The 6,417-nt window shown below is 27.0% G+C and overlaps 1 pseudogene; it reads right to left on the minus strand.

The window, feature by feature from the left end:
- Positions 1-2,598: 2,598 nt before the first annotated feature.
- On the minus strand, positions 2,599-5,942 carry LOC125872088 (sesquiterpene synthase 9-like; annotated as a pseudogene).
- Between the last annotated feature and the right edge of the window lie 475 nt (positions 5,943-6,417).

Below are 6,417 nucleotides of genomic sequence, written 5' to 3' on the forward strand. Positions count from 1 at the left end.
TATAAATTAATTTTTATTCGATTTATTTTAGAAATAAAAATTATAATAATTAGTATTTTATAATGTTTATCAGCTTTAAGGGTATTTCAGATATTTTGATAAAAAAGGCTTAGCAACACGTGTGTACCAAACACATGATATTAAATTGAATATTTATATTAGGCAAATAAAAAACTTTTATAAATGATATTAAATTGAATATTAAGATATATATTGTCTTTTGAAAATAAATTAATTAATAAACATATGTGCTTAAATAATATTATAAAAAATAATTGATTTGTATTTTTCAATTCAGTATGTTTTAATTAAAGTAATTATAAAAACTAAAAGTACATAATCTCTATGCATGAAATGCATGTTTGAATAAAAGATTAATATTATAAATACAATGTCATAAAATTATAAAAAATCTGACAAAAAGATAATCTATCAAGTCTAACTTAATAAAATATCTTGCAATGTAAAATATCGAGTCAATACTCCTTAAAACAAATGAAATTGAAAATATAACATAAGTTCTAAATTCAAAACAAAAAAATTTAACATAATACTCTTATGTCAAATTTCAACATAACATACATAAATATGATTTAGATGAAAAGGAGGACGTAAGCCCATAACTTTATTCAACAATGAATTCTACTTTAATTTAAAAATTAAAATATTTTTTTAGATAATATGAAAAATTGCATGGAATCACATGAAGTAAAGGTTGAGAATAAGAAGGAAATGAAATATAAATAATATTAAATCAAATCAAAGACATAAAACTTGTTTAGAATTTTCTAGTGTTTATACTGGTCAGAGACAAAGTTTGTTAGAATTTTCTAGTGTTTATTATTTATATTTATATTGGCCAGGGAGATTTATTTTAGGAAAAAGAATCAGATATACTTATTCATTTTGTGATTAAGAATTGATATTATATTATTTCGTCAATAAGGTGATTTATATATATATTCTCATTATCTAACCAATAGAGTATACATATTTGGGTTTTTTCATTAACGAATTCATATTCACTGAATTAAAATTATTTGATTTTATTTTTAATTTAAATATTGCCAACTATTAAATATAAAATTTCCACCCATTAATTTTTAACACTCCAAAGTCCAAACCACCCAACTAAAAAACACTCAGTCCCTACTCATTTATTCCATCATCGGCTTAATTTTATTCAATTCTATCGTAAAATGTTTTTTTTTTCTTCAAAATTTCTAACTTATTCTTGATTTAAATAGAGGAGAACAATAGTTTTGATACCTTAATCTTGAAACGTCAAAGGGTAAATGTAGCCAACAAGCAAAATGATATAAAGGTTAAATTAGAAGTGACCGATGGCGAAAGGTTTTCAATTGATTCAACAAAAATATAGAATTCTAAAATGCAGCCGATCACATTCACAATGACGGAATAAAAAAGGGATTGAGTTTTTTTTTTTTTTTTTTTGAAAATTGAGTTGGGTCTAAAGGGGTAAATATTAATGGGTGCGAGTTATTTCCAATGTCGTTATGAAAATATTCAAATTAAAAGAAAAGTTGAATGATTTTTTTTTTTAACTCAATGAATAAGTTGTGAACGAAAAGAGCAAAAATGTTTTTATTGAAAGTATTAATTTATTTTTTTTAATTCAAATATGATTTTTATCATCCCGTTTGTTGAACTGTTTCATGGTTGAAAGCGGAGATTTTCCTATTTTATCCTTGAAAATTATTAGTCTAGAAAGTATACATTTGACCGACATAGGAAAACTAAATGATTAATATAATTCATGTTCACTGTTTAATTAATTAATCAAAATAAATTTTATAGAAAACTTGACTTCAAGAGAATACTAAAGTTAGAATGGTAAACTTACATAAGGTACGTGAAATCTAAAATGGTAACACTAACTGAGGTACTCATGTATTTACTTTGAAAAGAATCAATTCATGTTGACATTCAATTTTTTCCCGATTGATAATTTAAGTAATCTTCAAACTTTGTCAATTTCAAATAAGTTAAAACAATTATTTTTTACAAAAAGTCAAAAATATTTTCAGAGCAATTTTGCCATTTTGTAATAAACAATATAAGGTGTTTATATATATGGTATATATATTTTATAATATTCTGAATATGTTTTCTATATTTAAGCATGAATTTAAGTTAAAGTGTTGTGTTTTTTTCTTTATTTAAATCAGTTAATTCGTAACTTAATTGATGCACTTAAATTATTTATTTCAAATTAATTAATTTACATTATTAAATTAAGAAGCTTTTAAATTAATTGGATGCATAAATTATTCTTGTCCCAATTCTATCAAATTCAAACCTTCCAAGAACAAATCGTCTTCAATTATTTTTTATAGTAATTGTTGATAAGTTTGATATTTATAATAATGAAGGATACTTTAGTCAATTTAATGATTATTGCACGATACAATCAACCAAATGTGCTATTAAACCAAAACAAACGATATAATTTATTTAAAGTATATAATTATAAAATAATGCAATACAATACAATACAATATAATATGTATCACATATAAATAAAAGATCTTCAATTTATTGTATGGCTGATTTTGCTCCAATTCCTTGATGGTGTAATTTCATAATGATTTTCATATTTTGATAGATTCAACTAGTAACAAGCTAATCATATTTTTTAGTTTGCCTTTGGAGTTTGTATATGCATCTTCTTCTTTGTATAACATGTCCATCACACGTGCAAAATTTAAAACTCGTTCAAGGACAAATATTGGCACTTGAGTAGGACGGAGAAGTTCTTTGTTTACATCCTTCCATCCATTGATGACTTCTTTATGGTACTTCATGTATGCCTCTTGCTTTGAAGCTCCATATTCTTTCATGTAGCATTCAATAATTGAAGCTACATGTCCTCTTTCTTGTTCAGCCTACATAAAATAAATATCAACATCTTCAGTATAACTAAACTACTATAGTTTTAGCATTTCCTTTTATCATATTGTAAGATTCTTAGTTAATTCTTAAGTCAATTTAATATAAATCCACTATATACAATTTATTCCATCTGTATGCTTATGGAGGTATATATGAAGCAAATCCGAACTGTTCTATATATTTTGTTTTTCGTGCTATTAAGAATTTTCTACGTATATGGATTATAAGATGGAGAAATTGAGATAAATAGCCATTCAAGAAAATTGTAGCTAATAAATACATGTGTTTTGTATATTAATATATAATATATATTGTTGATACATATACAATCCCCTATTACATGTCATATTTCACTTTTTGAATGTCAATTTGAGTAATCTTAAAGAGTTAAAGAGTGAATTATATTAATTTAATATTTTAAAATTATAATTTAAATATTCAAAAAACTACATTAAAAGTACTTCAAGATACCATTTTCCTCATATTAATATGGTCAAAAAATATATCTCAAAATATTGATAAAAAATTAATACAATTTAAATCTCACAAAATAAAATATGACAAATTTAATGAAACGAAGGGAGTATTTTTATTATTTTTTTCAATCGGCAAAATGGCTAACTTGCCCATGAGAAGTTATACTTACTTCATGTCCAATAATATCGTCCATTGCTCTACAAATCATTGAGGATGCTCGTACAATCAAAGGCTCATTCATTAACCATTCATAAGTCTGTTTGGGTATAAATTCCTCCATACCAACCAAGGAAGAAGCGGTTGCCATAAGACAGCCAGAGCTTACAAGTGCATTCTCCAAGTGCTCTTCACATTTTGGAATACAGCCACCATCTAACCATTGGGCTTCCTTAAAATAGGCACTCACCAAATTCTTCATCTAAAAAGAATTAATTAGAAGTATTGTTAGCTAGATAATAATTAAGTCGCAAAAGTATTCATTTATTTTCTTGAATTATACATAGGGGTGGGGAATGAGAAGTGGTTAAAGGGAATTCATTACAACGTGGAAAAATTCAGACAGCCATCCAATTGGACTACTAAAATTCCGCATATTACTTAACTGACATATTTATGTGGTTGGTTAAGCAATAATATTACCTCTTGTTTTGCATAGTATACACGGTCTGATTTACATTCTTTGGTCAATACTTGTTCCATTTCACTATAAACGTCTAGAAGGGCTTCATAAGCAGGTCTTAGATATGGCTCGATTGAATCGATTGCAGTGATATCCCATCTGAAAATTACAAATAAATCGATTTAATTTATGTCTTGTACATTAATTTCACAATAACAACATAAATACATGTTTAATTTTTCATATTCATTAATGAGGGATTGTAAAATAAGAAAGTTAATTTACTTATAAAGTTTGTGTTTTATACCTTTGGATTGCATCGGTGAAAGATGCAAGTTCATCAAGTGTTCCATAAGCATCATATGTATCATCAATAATAGAGCTCATCTTTAGTACTTTAGTCATCATTGTTCTAGCACGATTATATTTAGGCTCAAAATACATTCCTAGTATCCAAAAGTAACACTCAACCAATCTGTCTCTTACATGTGACAATTTGTTTGCAAAATCCAAATCTTTCCACCACCTATATAATAAGATCGACGATTTAAATAATATATAATTGTATCATGTATGAAGGAAGTACATACATAGATCAAATTATATAGATATCTTTATACCTTGTAAGCTCACTAAGCTCTCTTTGGTGCATCTTTTGTAGCATGTTGAAATCCAATTTTGCAAATTTCAAAAGCAAATTGTCGTGTGCATCATTGTTTTCATAGGTGGATATGTATTTCCTAGCTCCCATCCTTGCTGCAGTCTTGTGAATAGGTTGGCTTAAGGTTTCAGTAATTTGAACCTTAATCGAGTCATTGTTCGAGTTGGAGAGCATAGATTCGAGATGAGTGATAGTAAAGATAAGAGCTTCTTCAAGAATTTCCTCCCCGCGTACTCTCAGATGTACTACTTCATGTAGACTCAATAATCCTTGAACATCATTAGTAAGGTTTTCTTTGAATTTTCCATCATGATCTATGAATTTCTTGAAGACATCTACAGATTAATTAATATCGTCTTTTGATGTTAGCAGATATAAAGAAATTTAATTTGTTACAAGCCGTAACTAGACATAAACCTTCGTAAGAGTTTTTTGCTGCCAAAATTATTTACTCCGGTATTCTTTCCGTTCCAATTTATGTGATATAATAATTTGATTCAGCACAGAATTTAAGAAAGAAAAGAAGATTTGAAAAACGTGTACATGTGATAGTATTTGTGTGGCAGTAAAACTTTTGAAACATGCGACTTTAAACATGCCATAATATTTAATTTGTATTGTTATAAAAACTTAAATGCAAATTGTTGTTCAACATGCCATAACATTATATACCAAGCTAATTAGAAATTGATTTTTATTGTGACTTAACAAATGTAAAGATAGAGCACATTTACCAGAAGAGATGTAATGTCCTTGTTGCCTTAGCAGTCGAAAACGAAGAGCAACAACGTAAAGGTTGTCATCATTATTCTCACTCTGTAGTTGAGAATCAAAAATATTTTGAATGGATGTTTCGATTTCATTATGGAAATGATATGCTACTCCCAATCGTTGGATTGTGTCTATCAACACAAGTTTTTGAGTGCTATTCTCACAAGTTTCCATCAACATTTTCCTGAATATTTCTTTTAACTCATCAACTTCAAGTTTCTCTTGGGTACTTATTTCCTGCAGGACATCCAAAATCAGTAAATGTCTTGCAGCATACTATATTAATTAATCGATTAAATATTATGTACGTTAAGTTTAGACAAAATAGTAAAAAAAAAAGGTATAACATGCAAAATTAATTAGCAACAATATAATAAGGAGATTTTAAAGAAATAGTATGTGTTAACTCACAGGAGTATAAGAAAGGAAATGATATCCCTAAACAGTTGAGTGAAAATTAGCTAAGCGACGAGACTTATTATTAGGAGAAGTAGTAGCCATTGCTTCACTCTACTCTTTTTTTCTTATCGAGATTTGTGGCTTTAAGTTGTGCTAATAGGATCACCTATTTATAATGTACGTACTAGTTACTACCACTTATTCTAGTACATTATATATATCAATCAATGCTTAGAGTCATCTGTCTTTTTCTTTTAAATGACATGATATAAACATTGCAAAAAATTAGTTAATAAGAATTTAAAGAAAAAATAGTGGATTCTTGAACATGATGAACTGTTATTATTTATGTTGTTTCGAAGAAATTTTCATTAGAATGATATTAAAGAGGAGATTTTTTTATTTATTGAAATTGAAAAGGATGGTTAATTATGCAACAATTACAATAACATATCTGATATCATCTCATATAAGTGGAATTTGAGAAGGATAGGATGTATGCAGACCTTATTTGTATCTTTGTCTGATAGAGAGGATGTTTACGATAGATCCTCGAATCAAGAAATCGTTCTTCAAA

Source organism: Solanum stenotomum, chromosome 8 (assembly GCF_019186545.1).
Source record: "Solanum stenotomum isolate F172 chromosome 8, ASM1918654v1, whole genome shotgun sequence".
Lineage (NCBI taxonomy): Eukaryota > Viridiplantae > Streptophyta > Magnoliopsida > Solanales > Solanaceae > Solanum > Solanum stenotomum.